This window comes from Anoplophora glabripennis, unplaced genomic scaffold, assembly GCF_000390285.2.
Source record: "Anoplophora glabripennis isolate ALB-LARVAE unplaced genomic scaffold, Agla_2.0 scaffold57, whole genome shotgun sequence".
Taxonomy (NCBI): domain Eukaryota; kingdom Metazoa; phylum Arthropoda; class Insecta; order Coleoptera; family Cerambycidae; genus Anoplophora; species Anoplophora glabripennis.
In genome coordinates this window covers 1,181,610-1,201,981 of record NW_019416296.1, presented here as the reverse complement: position 1 = coordinate 1,201,981, position 20,372 = coordinate 1,181,610, and positions in this window count along the sequence as shown.

The following is a 20,372-nucleotide window of genomic DNA, read 5'->3' as shown; positions in this document are numbered from 1 at the left end:
ATATACAAAATAGGAACAACTAACTCTTTCAATTTGTAGATCACACATTTGAATCAGACTTTTAAAATTGCGGTAAAATAAACACCTTTCCAGAATACTTCACATTTGACTAGTGTTTTAAAAGACTTTATTAAAGTAAGAAATTCAGCAGGTGCTTGATACAATATTTTATAAAAAAGGATGTAATTTATTGTCCTTTATATAATCTTATACAAAGTGTTCGAACAATAGAAACAAGGAAACTGAGGACAATATAATTTCCAATTACAGAACATATCGCTTGACAAAAGAACAAATAAATGGGAATAAAGAACCTAATACTTTCGTATCATAATAATATGTTTGTTTCTTAATCATAAAGTTGATAACCTCGAGACGTAATATGCTGTAATACAAATATAATATATTGTCAATTGTTTATTATTTATTTGTTTGCCAACCAAAGCCCATTTTGTAAAGGAATATTATTTTCTATTCACTCTTACGAGGTTTGTTCAGAAAACAACCGAACTATACAGAGTGTCCCACCACGAACTCCATCGATGAATATCTGGGAAACCGCTAGAAGAATTTTTTTGAAATTGTGATGGCGTGATAAGGACCGTGGGTCATCGTACTTCCGGTTATACCGGAAGTCGATACCTTCTTATTTTAAATGGAACCCCCGGTATATTATTGCATTTTTGGAAAGAACATCTATTTTTAAGTTGAAAACATAAAGCACACTCCATACTTAGGATTGACCGTTTCTGATATATTTTGATTTTTAAGCAAAAATTGACAGATGCAGACTGTCAGCAAAATTTAGTTTTTCCGGAAACACAAGGTTATTTTTTTGTGCAAATTGGACATTTTGTAGAGGAAGACCTAATTTATCGAATTTGACATGAAAATTATCCAGTTTTTATACAGGGTGGTCAAAAAAAATTTACCGAATATGAAGTTCAGAAAATGTGGAAAACTCGAAATTTTTAAATGGAAACTTTGTGTGTAGTGTGTAACTTTGTTAAAGTTTCCGTATACCCAAACCCAGTGGTTTTCATTTTATTTACGAATAAACATTTCCCTTTTCTTAAAATGATGTTTCCATTTGTTTCGCACATTTTAGGTTGGCCGTGAAGCTAAGTAACAATCAACATGACAACTGACACAGGTTTTTAATAATCAATAAGCTTGTTTCAAATGTTGAAACCTTTCCGTGAAAGTTTTCCTCAGTGCCATTAGGCAAAAAGTTGGGTTATATTCTGAACAGACATCGTATAAACCCTAATCATAAAAAAGCAAAAAAACTCCTTCTCCAAATAGACACTGACAGGTATGATGTTACCTAATAGCTCTGTTTTCTCTCTGTTGTCAGTCTATTATCCTTATTTAAAATTTCAGTGTAATTTCAAACCAAACGAAATAAAAATAGTTTGCATATTTTATTTTATTAAAAATTCATCTTTTTAATTTTTTGTAATTTAAACAGGAATATCAAATTGTAACGAAACTTTCAATTATTATCGGAATGGTGGAATAAATTTATATGGTTAAAAAAAATAATCTGTAGAAAATATATGGGCGAATTTCCCGAATAACGTGTTGCAAACTTGCATGTAGATAAAGTTACTGAGCAGGAAGGGTAGCGTGAGGCATGGCATTAGATATTTAGGGTAGTAGAAAAGGAATTGCAGTTAACTGCATTATTAAAACTTTTTAAAGGGAGTTTGCGAGACAGGTTATCCAAACCGATTATTTTGACGGAAATACAAAGTAAGCATATGTTAAATTTCTGTTGTTAAAAACTGCTTAACTGAATTTGCTTTTAACTCTTTTAAATTTTCAAGTAGTTGTAAACTGATAAAATCGAGTAAATATTTTTGAGTTACCTAGATTTTGAGAGCATCTTTTACTGTTGAATTGGGGTCATTGTAAAGAAAGTTAATAGTGGTGGTGATAGTCATTTTATCCCAATTTTAACCCAAAAATTAGTAAACAACATCTGATGCTCCTCAAAAATTCGACGAGGTTTTTCTTTTGATTTTTTTTATTCATATGAGTCATATGTTGACAATATTGGATGCCTTAAGAACTTTCGCCTAAAACAATAAATCACATATTAAATATAAAAACACTTTTACTTATAAAAAATACTTTACCTCATAAAAAAATATGCTAGCATTAAATTTTTATCAATCCCTTTTGTCCCTTCACCTATTAAATATTTCATAAGCTTTTTGTATCTCTGGCAATTTTTTTATCAGTATCAAATCATGTCAATTTCAATGGATGCTACTTGTATAAAACTGGACAGAATATTTTCCATTAAATAAAAACGTTCGTGATATTTTTTTAAAATGGAAAGATCCGCAAGATTTCAGTTTCGCTAGAACTTCCTCTCATATCAAATTTCATTGGCATACGTACGAGAGAACCAATACGAAAAACCTCAGGCTACAAGCGTAAATTCTTTCGTTTATACAGATTTCATCCAAAATTTACATACTTATGTCTGTGGAGCGGTTTCAGTGTAAGAGCTTGGAAAACATTTTCTTATTTAAAGGATCAGGGTATGTAGTAAACATCGGAAGGGTATCCTACAGGGTGATTCACTTCTATCTAAAAAAAGGTATATCAAATATTTATAAATTTCGAGAAAAAAGAGTTTTTTTTGCTTTTTGCTTTTTGGTTATTTTACGTCGGCTTATTTCTGCTGCTATGGCTAAACCCGATGTCAGGAGACGAGCAAGCTCCAATCTGGAGATTTAGTCGAACCCCCACTTTGTCGTGGAGTAAAATCTTTCACTTCTTTAACATTGCTTAAACAAGGAAGCAACGGTTTCACATTTTTTCCGAGGGATGGTATGTCTACCTATACAAACCTCACCTAAATGTGTATAGCTTCTGAGAATACACCAACTTACAGGTCACTAGAAGATGGCCGAGTATCGCTAGCCTTCCCCAGATGGTCAACCATCCAAATATTAACCGGGATCAGCGTTGCTTGACTTTTTATATCAATGACATGAGTCTCAAAATATTCGAGATTGCCTTAGTGAAACTCAAGAAGTAGGCGGATCGGATGAGGAGGATCGGTAGTGTGACCACCGCGGTTTCCGGATTTAAACCCTCTGGACTGAAACCCTCTGAAGTGAACATTATTGACGATTTTTTAATGTTTATTTATTTTATAACACTCATTGATGATTTAGTGTTACAGTTACAGCTGCCGCCAAGACTTTACCACTGCAAAACCAACGACCTGGATTAAACGTGCCCAAATGTGTTTAATTAAATTAGGTGAAGTAAAATTCTCTTTGTGGATGCCGATTGACTGTGGGTCTTTTTTATACAAAAAAAAACTATCGCTAGGTCAGGTATTACAGTAGAACAAATTCCATTGCGTGAAGAAAAACACTTTTAAATAGTTTTCAAAATGTTCTTTCTGATTTCTTTTTCCGTTATGGAAATGAATGGAATTTATTTTTGGATAAGATGCGCATCACCCTATATAAAGACCATTGACTTCACTACTTAAATAAATTCGTGTTACTGAGTTTTATACCTCGACGTTTCTTGAAAATTCGGAACATTTGTGTAGATACATAAATTATAACGCACCAGATCGTAAATCTCTGTAATTTGTACACTATACCTGAATGATAACGTAGGTAGAAGTTAAATTTTACCTCAGGGTATCGTTAATATATGTATATTCTATATGAGTAAATGTTCATTGCAACTAGGGACTTTAGGCATAAAATGGAAATATTGAAAAATAATGAAGTTAACAACTGCACTACATTCTACACCAGAAGCAGTTGTTTAATAATGGCCAATTAAATAAATTGTTTGGGCATCTGGAAAAAAAATCTTTGCTTTCTGTCAATGTATTTCTGCAAAAAAGAATCAAAATCAAAAATTAAATTCCAAATGCCTTTTTTTGAAAATGTATAGGGTGATTCACTAATGAAGGCATTAATTTTAATGACGTATTCAGAAGGCCTAATAAAGACAGAAAATGTTTAATCGATCTTTTAGAAGATGAACAAATTACCTCTTCTCATCACTACTTCGCATCAAATTTTCTGACCGGGAACGCGTCGCGTCAGAGAACAACAGAGCGTTGGAACGTTGAAGCGAAACGGCTGATTTCCCCAGTCGTCTCCAAATTTTGTAACTGGTTTCAAAATTAAGGTGCAGCCGATCCCAACTTTATTAACAAAATGCTGTGGACAGATGGATGTTTTAACTGTACTGGCAATTTTAAATAGGTAGGTACCATATTACTCTTTCAAAAACAATAAATCACTAGGCATACTGTAGTATAACAACCTCGGGTTCGATAAAAAAAAACATAAACGTAGTTGTGGCCAGAAATATGTGATCGTCATAAGGAATACCTACGTTGTATACATCTATTTTTTATTGACCGGAAGGCGCTGGCTACTAACTTTAAATAGGGGAAGTAATTGAACATTAACAACCATTTAACATAAAATGAGAGTGCCAGGCTCACCTAGAGCTCCTGTGGGGAAAGAGCATGGCAGAGAAACCCACGATCGTTGCTCTAACCACCCAAATATAAATACAAAACAACCGCTAACCAAAGGCATACATTAAGATCCTTTTCTAATGATAAATAAGACCTGACTTATTTAATGTGTCACTAAATGTCACCTCACTCGATTTAGACATACACACTTCCAAGTAAAATTGAAGAGGTTTGGTGTTAGTTAACCGGCAGGGCCGGAAGGTACTGGAGTCCCATACGGGAGGCAATCCAGCTATAGTTGAGATTTCGGAAGATCTGTTTTAGCAATTCTATTTTTATATTTAATTATTCTTTTTTTCAGATTCGTGCCTCAAGGGCCAAAATGTTAGTGAATTCAACAAGGCCCTTAGATGCGTCTTGAGATAAAGTGAGCCCAAGAAATGCTTTCTTATTTGTTTTTCGAACAACGTAATCATGACAAAAACAAGTTAGATGTGAAACAAAGGAGTCATTATTGCAATATCTGGGCAGTCACGACAATATATATATTTTAACATGAAATAAATAATGAGCAATCGTTAATAATAAATAATTGTAACAATATACGCCCCTGAGCATAAAACATTGAAGGCTAAACATATTCAGAATTATTATCATGAAACATCTATAATCACCACAATCATAAGATTACATAGAACAATTAACATCAAAGTACTTAAAGTACTTAAAGAATATTACCTGCTAATTAATTCAACACTTTGATTTTTCACTACTTTCTCACTTCAACTATTTAGGCTTCCTTCCAGAATTCCCCACCTATAAGCGCTTGTTTTTGTGCTTCCTTCTACCAACTATCAATATTACTTTTTCATTATTATACAACACCCATGTAACAGGTGACGTCGAAGTTGATAAGATAAGTATGGTTTTGCACAATACGTACTACAAACTGAATAATTAATTGAAAATATTACTAAAACTCATATTCAATTATAAAACACAGTGAAAACGTTAACAATATTAAAAATACCAAATTGTAATAACCTAATATTCGAAAATAATTATTATCCTTATATTGACAATTAAATAATACTTGTTACGTTTAAAATGTAAAAAAATATCTTATTCATTCATGTGTCTAGGTAAAAAGATCTTGTCGTCCACTACATATTAAAAACGTAGTAAAAACTAGGTTAGTGACCGAATAATACGATAGGTCAACATTCACTCTCAAGCACACTTTGAATTTTTAAAATTGTTTATTTGTTTGATTACAAATAAATATAATTAAAAACTTTTACTAAGCAGATAAGAAGGGCACATCTTCTATATCATTATTAAATTTCATACATATATATGTTAATAAATAAACAAAACATACTGTGTACACAGCGTATATTAATACCGACCAGAAGACTTAATCTCTAGCTTCAAAGTTTCTTCTGAAGATGATAGCGAAGTCGAAACCAGGTCGGAAATTGTTAATTAACTTATATTTTATTGTATTTTCCTAAAAACATTTAATATGAGTTGACCCAGCTTTATTTTAGTGTATATTGAATCCAAAATACACATTTCTTTTAAATCATATCATGTTTACTACTTCAAAATTAAAACTAAAGTTTTTTTTTCTAGTAGCTTCCAATACTGTAATTCCAAGATTAATTTCATTGATTAATGTGTCCGAAACACAAGAGCAAATACGACGTCGAAAGTCAGAGTCCAAGATAAACACATAAAAAAACTTTTTTAGTTAGTTTTGTTCGTTTGCTAGGGGAGATATATCAGCTCGTTTACTTCTTTTACATTCAAATGTTACTAAATCACTCTAACTCATTAAAATTTAAATTTTTGCGGTAGATAAATTCCAGACAATTTCCGTATCCCTAGAAGCTAGCGTGTCAACGCGGCGGAATTGATAACCTATATAGCATTTATTATAAATACAACATTGGGAAAAGTTTCCCTGTTGTTGAAATTAAGGAAAATGTAACCTGTCCCACAAAAATAGAAGTTCCATGTCACTAATTCCTCCACAGTTTCATGGAAAACATGAGAGTTTTTACGTGATTTATCGCTGAAGTGCTGAAACGCAACTGAATTTCAATTTGGAAGAAAAGGTAGGTATATAATACATAGCCGAGAATCTACGTTTTAATTTACTTATTGAAAATTAAAGGAGAAGTACACTTTTGACTTATACAGGGTGATTCAGAACTAATCCAAAAAAAAAAAATTGGAAAAAATAGGGAACTCTTACAAATTCAATTTTGTAAAAAAATTATAAGGGTCGAAAATACACTTTTACACGGCACTGGAAATTGGTCCACTGTAAAACCTAACCTTGAGCAAGGCAAAGTATGCAGCTGGCGACCAGCACGGCGGCAAAGTGTAATAAAATATTAAAGACTTCCTTTCACAAGGAAAGAAATACATAATATTTTATAACACCTATTTTATATCAGCAAATTCAACTGCTTCTGCAGCTATTGCTATTATTAATTAACAAAATTAATTTGTGGTTTTACAACTGTTCAAAATTTTGTCCACCGACGTGTAAACACATTTAGGTCCGTATTATCCAGTTTCTACAAACTAACACAAATTCTTCACCATAACACAAATGTTGTCCTGCTTTAGCATAAATTAAAATGATATCCATCAACTACACACTTACTTGCTACACACGTAAGTCATTTTTGACACTAGAAAACTAATGTGAACGGTATCCGTTAATACTAAAATCGGATTTCAGTATTCGGAATCGCCTGGGGAAAGAGAGCGCATTATGTGCAGCGCACAGCGCGAATGATGCTAGAGACTACACTAGCCCAACTATGTAAGGGTTGAAAATACAATATAATAATACAATAATTTTTTTCTAATAAGGATTTTACGATATTTACTCTATTTTTCATGATACATCATCCATTCTCAAATTTTTTTTAATAAGTTGTGAATCACCCTGTATTTTTGAATGAAGTGTAAAGGTTGTTTTATATTTACAACTTCTTCTCAATAAATTAATTAAGAAATTGCTCTGAGTAATACAAAAATTGTTTGAAAACTTATAGCTTCAATAAATTGTAGTCAATAGTTATTTTTAGTCACCTTTAATTTTTGTCCAGTGGCACAAATTTCTATGGTATTAATTTATTTGTATTTCACACTTTTTTTATTTATAGCGCAAATTTATGCTTAAATTAAATAGTACCTATATTAGTTATTTGTTATTATTTTATATTCAAACATTGATATGAGTTAAATAATTATATTTGTTATCTTAATAAGCAACTTCTACGATGAAATATAAATAAATGAAATGTAGCAAAATGAAAAATTAACTTTATATAACTAGTTTGCTAAGTATTTCGTAACTATCGATATATTTTATTTCGATAACATGATTTTACATGAAATTGCTCGATTTTTTTCGTAATTTGACTTAACTGTACTTCCACTGTTAGTTAGATACAACTGCACTACACAATTAAATTAATGTTTTGTCAGTATCCTATCCTACTCCAGTGAAATGTGGCAAACAATCCAAAATTCACAATTAGATTAAATTAGATTTTTTTTTATTGGAGAAAAAACCTTTATATTGAACGATATGGTATAAAAATATAATTGATTCCGAATTATTAAGTCTACAGAATCAAAAGTAAAGAGGATTTAGGTCAGCGAATGTGGTGGCCGACGCATGGCACCTCCCCCATGTATCCACGATTTGGAAAATCGTTCAATCGACAATAAAAAAGTGTTACAAGACAAAATTACACAAAAACTACAATAACCTGACACAAGTGACTGTAATAGACATTATCGAGAAATGAAAATGGAAAAAGAATCAAGATAAACGCGACCAAAACATTTTTAGTTCTTTCAGTCATTTTGGGACACTTGAAATGAATAAAATCGTTATAACTCTTTTTTACTATGAAAGTACAACTCTTAAGCCCTGATTTGTTTCTCTATGACGAGCAAGAAGAGTCGATTTTCGAGACGACCTTTTTTACGAAAAATCGATATACATGTACCTAACTTGAAAAATTTTTACTATTTTTTAATTTAAAAAGAGGAATATTTTACTTGCCGAAGGCTACATTTACATCAAGTAACAAGTTTTAAAACCTTAATTTGCAAGAGATACAGCAACATCGATTTTTGTCGGTCTTTTCGATATATCTCGAAAAATAATATAGCAATCGAATATTTAAAAATACTAATCGATAGGTTTTTTTAATAGCTACAACTTTCTCATTTAACTTTTTTCGATTGGAGTTAAAGTTTTTTTTTTATTAGCGAAAACCGTTTTTTGTCTTTTATGAATTTTTTAGGTTAACTTCGCCGTTTATGCACCATAGGAAAAAAAACACTATCTTTCTTAGAATTTTTTTCCTATATCACCATATTTTTTGTTTCCAGGTGGTATTGTTTGTAAATTTAACATCTACTTCCAAATAGAGGTGGAATACGATAAGTTTGGCTGAAACATCCCCTCTATTGAAAAAGAAGAAAATTATTTTTCGTTTAATTTTAGAATTTATCTACGTGAAAAATGATCAAATGAAATAGCGATGAAAATTTCGTTTCGTCGTTTCACAACCGACGTATCTTATCGAAAATGGTAATTTCCTTTCAAGTAAAGGAATGCGTTTTTAACATATCAGAATTTGTACATAAATCAATACAATTAAATATTAGTTAGGTATATATGAATCACGTGCTGTTTCATGAAATTTCACAGTTTGAGAAAACTATTATTTATTACTATTGTGTAGTTGTGAAGAATTATTATTGTGAGATATTTCTGGTTAAACAAAACAAAATTAACCCTTTGACTGAACCTTTTGATGTAACGTGTTAATAATTTTTTTCGGTGTGATTGAAATACCTAATCACATAAAAGGAGTAATATACACCACAAATAAATAATTACAGGCAAAAATATTTTATTTTCTCCAAAAACCCAACGAATATAATAGTATATTAAACAACAAGGTTTGAAAACGACTCTGCACACGAGCGAGACATATTGGTGGACCGAGCCGGAGGCGAGGTCCACAAGTCGAGCGAGTGTGCAAAGAGGTTTTCAAACGAGTTTTTTACGATACTTTTTATACGACTGCAAACAGAGACCACAAAAATCAAATTTTAATTTAAATCGTTTTTATTACTAAAATTGCCAACGCATTAACAAAATAAATTAAATACAACTTTTAATTTAACTCGTTTTTATTAAGAAAATTGCTAACGCATTAACAAAAGAAACTAATATTTAATATTTATGGTAACATTTGAACATTCCTTCAAGGTTATGATGGGAAAAGCAGTATTATTGTGCACCTTGTTTTCGGTAATAGAGAATATTTTTGGTGTCGTGTTTTTAGTGCAGTTTTTCAGCGTGCGGTCGTTGTTTTCTTGTTGTATTCCAGTAGACGATCGTTGTTCTAGTTCTGTGGCAGTAGAAGACACTGAAGACTCTATCTTTTTCGAAACTTCCATTTTATTTCTCAAACAATCATCAACGTAGCCTTCGGCAACTGTACTGGATTTCCACCCTCCATGGCGTTTGAGGGCAAGCAGATTTGAGCCAGAATTCTCTAGCATCAAAAACTTGGCGATTTTGTTGATGCCAACGTTTTGGCTTGAACATTTTCCGTTTTGATAGTTTAAAAAAAACCTGCCTGTCTTCAGATTAGGAGGACGAAGAGCACAGTACATACAGTACGATAGTGTAAAGGTCTCCTGTAATTGTAAAACACCTTGGTACCTTTGTTTTTGTATTCTTCAGTTTAATCAGCATAGCACTGCCGAATTCTTTGGTGTCTTCTATTTTGAGATAACATAATTCCTCCCTTCGACATGCCCCAGATAGTCCAACTGCCACCACCGCCTTGATAAGTAAATATTTGTCGTCTGATGCTTTCGTCAAAAACCGGCAAAATTCATCTTCTGTGAGGATTTGGGACTTCTTTGGGACGTAGTTTTCGGATTTTCGTTTGATTAGCGCTTGCAACTTTTTATAGCTTCCAAGATCTATATTGTGATTGGCAGTTAACGTTGACTTGAGCATCGAAAAAATTATCCACAACGTCGAAGATTTATATTTCTTAGATAGTTCTTCAAAATACACCATTACTGCGTTTTCTGAGAAAGTGTGGACAATTTTGGCTAGTCGCCAGTCCATAAATCGGCTTAACTCAGCTTCATACCTGCTTCTAGATTTTGTGGGCAGCAGTTCCGAACATATTTCGCTTGCTTTCTGTAAAATCTCTTCAGAATCACACATTTTCACACCAAAACTTCGGGAATTTAACAATTTTTGAAGTATCTAATCAACAAAATAAAGGAGCCGTGACGGTTGCTATGAAACGCAGCCAACTTGAAACATTGCACAATTTGGGTGACAACATCAAACAAAAATCACAATCTGGAGACGCGTGTGCAAAGATGACAACCGTGTGCAAAATGTTTAGCACACGGCGTGTGCAAAATACCGTATTCAGAGCGTGTTTTTCGTGCGCAAAACCCCCTTTCACAAGGCAGTCGTATAAAAAAGTATTTTAAAAACCATTAAGTGACTGCAACACGAAGCTTAATTTATTAAATGTTTTAAAGACCGATTCTTTTTCAGAGCAATTAGCAGGATTAAAATGTCACCGCGGGTGTAAAACAGGGGAAAATGTATTTAAATAACTCCACTTCTCAGATTTTTCTTAAATACAAGTTGTATGCCATTCATTAAGACTAGGTATTAAATTTATTTAATGAATTATAAACATTCCATTAAGAAAATAATAACTAATGAATTAGTATGTTAATTATTTTTTTTACCAGAGACATTAGTACCTACTAAGAGGTAAGTAATTCCTAAAACAGGAATTTATAACGGCCGCGCAAGAAGAAGCGTACCCTTGGACTCGGTCTTATTGCCATCGACGATAATTTTCAGTTTGAGTGAACGTAAGGGAAAGTCAAACGGATTTAGATAAATCCAGGCGATGTTAACATGTGGTCGGGGTGTGAGGCAAGGGCAGTAATATTTAAGTTGAGAAAAAGAGCGGGATTTAAGGAGAACAGAAGTGGAATAATGCTCCGGAATCAAAGCAATCCCTTATCCGCCCCCAAGGGCTTTGTACGGCCTTGTAAAATACACCTACTTAGAGTTCAAAGAGGAATTCTAAGAAATATTTCAGCAGTGATTTTAACGTCTTTTGATTTGCAAAGGGAATTCCCAATGTATTTCGTCCAATAGTTGCAGTTCTGTAAGTTTTACAGGTTGATCTTTAAGTCACATGTGAAATAAAATAATTATAATTTAAATAGATGTTCAAAATTTTCTTCTCAATTTTGACTTTCTGTCGAAGAGAATAATCGACATATCCTTCAGCTACTTTGTCACTTTTTCAATAAAATGCTTCAAAGTAGTGATATTTCCGCTACATCCTGCTATACTCCAGTCGAATTAGAATCATAAAACCTGAAAACTTTAATAAATTACACAGCCACACAAAAAAATAAGTTGTCTGTACTTTTAATGCGACATTATGTTATCCGTAGTATTTTTGCCTCCTGATCACGAATCTGGTGTCAGAATAATTGAGCAATCACATCACAGGAATTTCCTAACCTCAAAAAACAGGTCAAAAATAGCAAAAATTCACGAAGAAGTGCTAGAAAAATACAATTTTTTTTTCTATATTCAAATATTAATTTATATGGCTAAGACCCTGTTGAACGTGAATGCGTGGTCAGAATTGATGGTTCTTTTTCTAACCTCAAAAAAAACGGGTCAATTAAAAAATAACAAATTCGCGCCAAATTTGGCACACGGGGGTTTTCTAGGTCGCTGATCACGGATCCAATTTTGCAAAATCCAAGATGGCGGATCCAAGATGGCCGACCAAATTTTCAAAGAATAACAGATTCGCGCCAAATTTGGTTTAAGGGGGTTTTTGGAGTCGCTGATCACGAATTCGAGGTCAAGTTTGAAACGTTCAAACATGTTGGTCATCGAATTGACCGTATTTCCCATAAATTTCATCATCATCCATAGCTTTTTGCAATAATAATGCGGAATTTTCGAAAACTGATATCTCCGCGTTCAACCCTTATTTTACAGTTAACAAATTAGCGAGAAATGGCTCTGACAACATAAAATAACTAATTTTCCGATAGATCGTCTAGATTTTCGTGGGTAGTAAAAAAGTGAAAAACACATAAATTTGCCACTTATTTGCAATTTGCCAACTTGGCGTCACTTTTTTCGAGTTACTTTTTTGATATTATCATTCTACATCCTCTTCTCCATCATAAAGTGCAATAAAATATCTACTAATAATATTGTAACAAAAGCCGGGACGCGTAGTAATTTATTTGTTAGTTCTGGAAACGGATGGGCCAAAAAGTAAAATATTTCAGTCAACAATTTCAATTTATCGGAAAGTTAATGGTTTTCAAGTAGGCTTAACGTCGCCAAGACCGTCCTTCGGGGAAGGCTTTACGAAATTTAGCAATATTTTTAGAACAAGTTCACTTAGAGTCGGGGCCTTGTGTTGAGCAGGAATAAAGAGAAAAATCGATATTTTTAATAACGCGCAAAACCACGAGAAGAGCGTAGACGTTCCAAAGTAGAATTAAATTAAATTTTTAAAGATAGTAATTGTAAAAGAAAGTAATAGATGAAATAGCTGTTTTTTTGGCGGATTTTCCAAGCAATAAGGATATATTAAATGAGATCGACTAATTCGTCCCGTATCGCTACACGGAGTCACTAGAGGAAGGCTAGGGTTACTTGTAAGTAAGTTTAGACAATTGTAAAATCAGTTAATTAGATAACTATTAACATGGCATAGTTATGCCAAAGCGTCCCGATATTTAGGGTTCCCGCCAGTAAGATAAGAACAGAAACGTCTGGACCCAAGAAATGGGCGTGTCCGAAAAAATCCGAAAATCCGAAATCCGAAAAAGGAGCAGTCCTTTCTTGGATTTCACATTGAGCAGTCTACTTAGTTTTAGAGTCTCGGGTTAATTTAATAATGGATAAAGTCATTCCAAATTTTGCCGTGGAGCGCGCATTCCCTGAATCTCGGTACGCTGTCGCGTGTCAATAAATTAATTAATAATGTTGTTCGAGCCGTTGTGTTGTTATTTTGTTTTTTTGTTTTGTTTATTGTTATTAAAACCCTTCCTGGAAGTTTTGGTGTTTCCTTTTGTTTCTCTCAACTTCAGTGTCACCCTGTATAGCCAGCCACTGGATTACATTCTACGTAAGCAATACAGGGTAAGTGCCTGAAATTCATTCTCTGAACATACAACATTTTTAAGGTCCCACGTATTAATTAAAGTATAATGATAATTATAAACTCCCTTTCGAGAATTGAATAGTACACTATTTTGAAATCCAGACTCGTTATGATACTGGTCATAACGATATATGTATAGATAGATAAAGAAATAACCCCTCTGATTACAATATTTTCACGTTCAAACTCTCATTCGACTGGAGTATTAAGATAGTAACTGTTGGTCTGCGAAATGAGTGACCGGTATATGTTTCTGTATTTTCTAGTTTCAGGAATCGGGCAATATTTGTATTTGTTTTTCCGAAAGTATAAAGGTTTTCCTTGCCTATAATTAAGAAACAGTCAGCTAGTTGTTGTAGGTATTTTGTTTGCATTTTCTATACAGCTCCCTTTAGTCAGATTACTCTCAAAAAGTACTGTGTAAAAAAAAGTTAAGATAGTATTTCATTATTGGAAATTCTTCGGAAGGGTATCAGAATAGTAGAAAAGATATTGGTAAGGTGCTAGCGGTAAAACATTGTTTAAATAATGAACTAATGTACGAAAAGCCGGTTTTTTGCTTGTAACTGTCGAACCGTTATTACTGGTGAAAAATAAAAAATACAAGTTTATATGTAAGTATTAAAAATATCTACAAAATAAGTTGGTTAAAATTCGTCAATTTGTTTTCTTGTAAAAAATCAAAAGCAGCGAATATGAGCCATGTTATCAATTGCATTTAATTAATTAATTTTTGCTTCTAAATAGCGGTAGTGCAGTTTGAATCGAAGGTCTCTGTATTCTTTATAAGTGTTGTAAATTTCAGCTTAAAATATTAATTAAGTTTTGTTTAAAGTAATTGTTTTTAAATTGAAGATAACTGTCGTTGGAAATACGATACCCATAAGACTACGTGTTAAATTACTAATAATTAAAATGCTTATAATTTTTCTCTCACATAGTCTGGTCTTACAAAAATTTTTTTGAGTTACTTTTGGACCAATTGATTGATATATTCAATTTTATTATTTTATCAACGGTATTTCTATAACGACGGTATTCCTTAAAACAGTGAGTTTCATTGACGATGATCACTTTTTTCTTCAATATGCTCTATGTACACTTTCACTAGTTCGTCACACTTAACCAGGAATAACAAAGACAGCAACCATCTAATCATAAAACAGCTTGGTAAAACAGCACCTAATAATATGTAAAGAATGTACCTTCACCAATAAAAAGCTACAAATAAAGCGTCTTATGGTAAAAAGTGGAGTCATACTCTCTTAACAATAGAGTATTTTCATTCCGGATATTCTATTTCAAGATTTCTATATAAAGGTATTGTCAAAATGTAAGTGCCCCGGCAGCAGTTCGCTAAAATTGGAAATGGTTTCTTTCTTTGTACGTAAAGTTGCAAATTTCCCACAATAAGCATTCGTTTGGATATTGAGTATACGAGGTGACCTTGAAGTGAAACCTGTTTTCTCCCTAGTTTTAACATTTTATAGAATACCATCTATGATATACTTTTGAAAACATTAAATTGTCAGTATTAAAATCAGGTTTAAAATCAGTTAAAATCACAACAGAGATCTGCTGCAGCAATAGAGATAAATTGAAACATTTCAAACATATCATTTAAATGCAGTACTACCTACTCTGTTTAGAAGTTGTGTTTTATTCAAATTGCTTTTGAAAAGTTTCCTTATTTTGTGCGGGATTGGAATGTTAAATTGAACGCTGTCACATCTGGTACAAATTATATCCATCCTGATGCTTTGTTTTCCTCTTTTTAAGTTCTAACCGATATTCCACAATAAAAAAGTTGCATCGCTACTACTGTATCATTTCAATAGATTACACAAGAAAATATTCATTGTAGTAGAATTTAGGTACTTGTGTTGAGTACCTGAATTGTGTTGACTGAGGAATTCAGGAATTTTTGGTAGGATAATTTTTCCAAATTGAACAAAACCTAAAAGATATTTATAATCATAAATTGCAACAACAAAGAAACATTTTTGGAACTACTGACTCTATCGGTAGCTAGGCTAGCTCTGTTTACAGCACTTGCACTTGTTGATACATACGCATTCCCCAGACTGACTGGCCTTTCACAACAGAAAACACAGTTAGAAATAAGAATCCAGAAAAGTAAATTAAACTTAAATATTTGTTTATTAATAATTTTTATTGAGACTTAAATGATAAAAGACACACATATTCGTAATGAAAACTAAAGTAGAAATGACAATGACTTAAAATTGAAATAGTAATTTTAAATCTATGGCTACAACTATTTACTGTTTTTTTATACAGTATGCAGGTTGGGGACGATTTCAGTGGTTCTCAATAAGTTTTAACAATTGTTATTAATTTTAAGCACCGTTTTGCAGTTTCAATGTTTTTGACTTTATTTATCATTAAAATTACATTATCAGTTTGTAAACAGAGACGACCTTTGTAAACATATTGTTCAGGTAAGTTGGCTTAAATCATCATAATTATTCAAAGTTTCTGGGAAAACTTGTATAAGTATAATATAATTAAAAATAAAAGTATGAGAAGTACTTAATATTATTTATATTAAAGCTAGTAAGTTGTTAAAAAAATTGTCAACAAATTGGTTACAATTCACTATATTTTATATTTTTTTAATGCTACAATTTATTGCTCAAATTAGAGTTGTAGAATAAAAATCAATAACAGCGAACCACCACCTATAATAAACTTATAACTTGTGCCAGATTTACGTAGCTGCAATAACAAGCGCGTATACAGACTTATTCTTTAAATATTTATAATAAAAGTGTCAGAATTGTACAATGTAACTAAAATTGGTACTGTTAATAACTATTAAAGGTCACTAAAAGTCACCAAAACTGACCAATAAAGGAGGATTTATTTTTTTCAATTCGTTAGCCAATTTATTGAAGCAGGAAAATCACTATTTATGTATCTACTGCATATATCCAAATAACTGGGCCAATGTCTTGGTCAAGTTATTGTGTCAAAAATTGGTAAATGTACAAGAGGATTGATAAATGTTATTTAAATAATGTTTAAACCTTGGACAAAAGAAAAAAGTGCGTTAAAAATACGGACAACTTAAAAAAATTAAACTCTCAAATATACAACTTTTGTATAACAATTATTCTAGAGGCAGATTGAAATAAAATTTGATAACCTAAGGGGAGAAAACAGTTATACCGATGAACAGGTGGTCAGTAAGGCTTCTGATAAATTAGTTTTAAGGACGTTCTGAGAGGACTTCGTGGGTTGGTAAAAGGGACACGTCAGGGTGCTCGGTGAAGCGGAAAAGTCACAATTTGTTACTGTGTAAGATTATATATTAGACACATTTGTCACAAGTTCTTCAGTCTTCAAGAATTCCAGAAAACAAATCTAAGGGAGTAATTGTAAGAGTACAAATTCTTAAAAAAATTAAAATTTTACTCAAATTCACTCAATTTTACTCAATAATGAATCAATTTCTGTCCACATCTTATTGAGTGAAATATTCACTCTGTTAGTACGAGTGCAACTAAAATTTTAAGAGTGAAACTATTGCAACAAAAGTGAGTGAATTTTACTTAAATCTGCGTTTCTGCTATCAAGTGAATGACATCTGACTCTAATCTGAGTGTGTAAAACCAATTAAGAGTTTACTTTTTCTCTAATATGATTTAAATTGAGTAATTTTGCTTTAATTTCATTAATATCTGGACTAGTTTTGCATCACTTTATATTCTCTTTAAATTTTAATTTAAATATCATTGTATTAAAGTCATAAACTACTAAGCTGTTGCAGTGGTTTCTATATAGATTTATTTTAGGGGCAATATTTTAGGTCTCTATTAAAGGAATTAGTTAACTGATAGATTGCCAAAACCTATATTGTAAGTTACAAATACGTAAGAAACTATAGGTTAGGTTAGGTTAGGTTAACCTAACCTAACCTATTTAAATATCCCTTTATTTAACCAAATATATTATTGTTTTTAATTATTGCAATCAAACCACTGCATTTAAATATAATTTTCACCAAAATAACCGGATTATTGGACACTTGTCCAGCACTACACGCCATATATCACGCTACGAAATGGCATAATGGGGACGATGGAAGTAGACAAAGACAACGCACAACAACCACCTAATTAAAGAGGACATTTACTCCGATTATGGAAGTGTTAGAGTTGGCCAAGATGGAGAAGTTTATGGTCGAGATGCATACTGAATTTTTCCATTGACATTAATAATTTGGCTTCCCTCAGTTAAATAATGTTTTGGCTTAGTATTACGTTTTGGAAACCATATTACTTTACAGACGCAAATACTTCATGAACGCAGTTACCTTACTACCACTTTTACTTCACAGACACTATAAGTAGTTTCGTGTTTTCAAGGTTGTAAGTTTTTGGTATACAGCATGACATAAAATATGTATAAAAAGTGACATTTGTCGTACGAAAATGACATGGCGATATTGCATTATAAAATAAATGTAATTGTTAAATATATTTTCGATTAAAAAAAATCTCTATTAATAAAAAGACTGTTTAAGGCATTCTTAGAGATATATGTATATGTTTTATGTAAAAATAAGTCATATTCATATTCCCCAAAAAAAAAATCGCAATTTCCGAATCAATTTCATTGAAATATCTTTAAAAGTAAGTTATCTTTAAAATAAATTAAACAAAAATAAAAAAAGGGTTTTGAAGGTCTACAACTTTTACTAAATTGTTCGCCTAAAAAAGTTATGATGTTTTTTCTGAGGAATTCAGGATTAGGAAATATCATTATATTACCATTCTGACATGTTCCTAAATCCAAATAGGTATTAAAAATTTTAGGCAAATTTTATTCTATCTTTATTCTACTACAAAATTATGAACAGTAAACAATAATGAACTATAAAATATTTTCACGTTGACACATAATGGTTGATCACCAAAATATCTCTCAATATCTGTAATATTTTTAAAATTTGGTTCACAAACAAAATTTACAATTTATTGACTTCAGCTAAAGTTAACTGTTTAAAATTTATTCACATCATTATTTCAACTAAAAACTATCTTATAAACTAGTTTTTAAACCCTTATCTTTTTATTGCCTATTGGGGAAGTTGCCGAGGAATATATCCTACTCCGATAAATAATTTTCTGATACATCAATCAGTCCTTGTGGAACGTGCATCCTCCACCAGCTATTGTCACCCGATGCCTTTTAAAGTGAGCGAAAAACACTGAGAAATGTATTATTTGGCACCATTAAAACCAACCATATATCACTTGGAATCAAGGGAATATATTGCTTAAAAGAAATTGTGAGCGACTACCGAAAAAAGTGTTAAATTTATCTCAAATTGAATTTAACCGTTAGGGCAAACATTATGTAAAACTAAATTTTATAGCACAAATAAAAAACGTTATTAATATCGCTTTTTATTGGTAATTATTATATTATCAATACTGAAAAATTTTCATGGTCTGCTATCATAACTTTGTATTTATTTCCCGGCACTAGTAGGTATGCTAAAAATATTTTAAAAAGTATTTGCAGGTGTTTATTAAAATACTCGTAATTGTGAAATTATAACTGACGTCATTATAAAAATATATTTTCAGAAGTTTTATTCAGTTCTAACAAACAAAGTGGCTTAAAATGTTCTTAGTTCATAGTGTTTTAATAACATTTGTATAATCCTCTTATGTATTTAAGCGCTAGAGTTGTCGTTGCTAACTGAAATACATTGGTTTGTCTATTTATAACAATTTCAATGAATTTTTCATGCGAGTTCCTAAATTTTAATCTCCCCTCGACTTATGTTCAATAAAACCCCTTTGCCAGTATTATACTCGTATATATTTCCTATTTACTAGAAATTATGCCTTATATAAAGGAAAGGTTAGAATGTTTTGTAGCTTTTATTAAATATGTTCAACAGTTCAATTACCTAAATTATTTATTATTACATCAAACTCAAATTGTACTTAGAAAGAATTACGTACCTACCTGTCGTATAGAAATTAGTAAATAATATTTCAAATCATCAAAGAAAACAACTTCTATTCTTGTTCTTAACTGAAACTAATCACTTGTATAAAGATTAATTGTTAATTAAGTTTAGCCACGATACATTAGATAATACATTTTTGCATTTTAAAAATCGTGATCTGTTAAAAATATAATTTGTTCTCGGTTTTTCCAAATTCAGAATACCCTATTAATGAATGTGTTGGGTATAATTTGAAGATGATTTTGGAAGCTTTTAGAGTCAATTGTAATAAGATGGTCAGTTTCTTACACTCAAGGAAGTGTGCGAAATTGGATCCAGATCAATAAAAATATACAAGTATAGTCAACCGAGATAATAACGTGAACGGCTAGAGCTTAATGGTATATTTATAGAATTTCCATTATCACGCTTGATATTAAAACCTTATGTAGGATCATTTAGTAACTGTGTGATAGTTATTACATATCTTTATGGGTGCAAAACATCGAAATGGAAAAGTTAAGCCAGATTGTGTTGTGTAATAAAAATATTTATCTTGCTTTCCACACCACCAGTATTGCAACGAACATTCTTG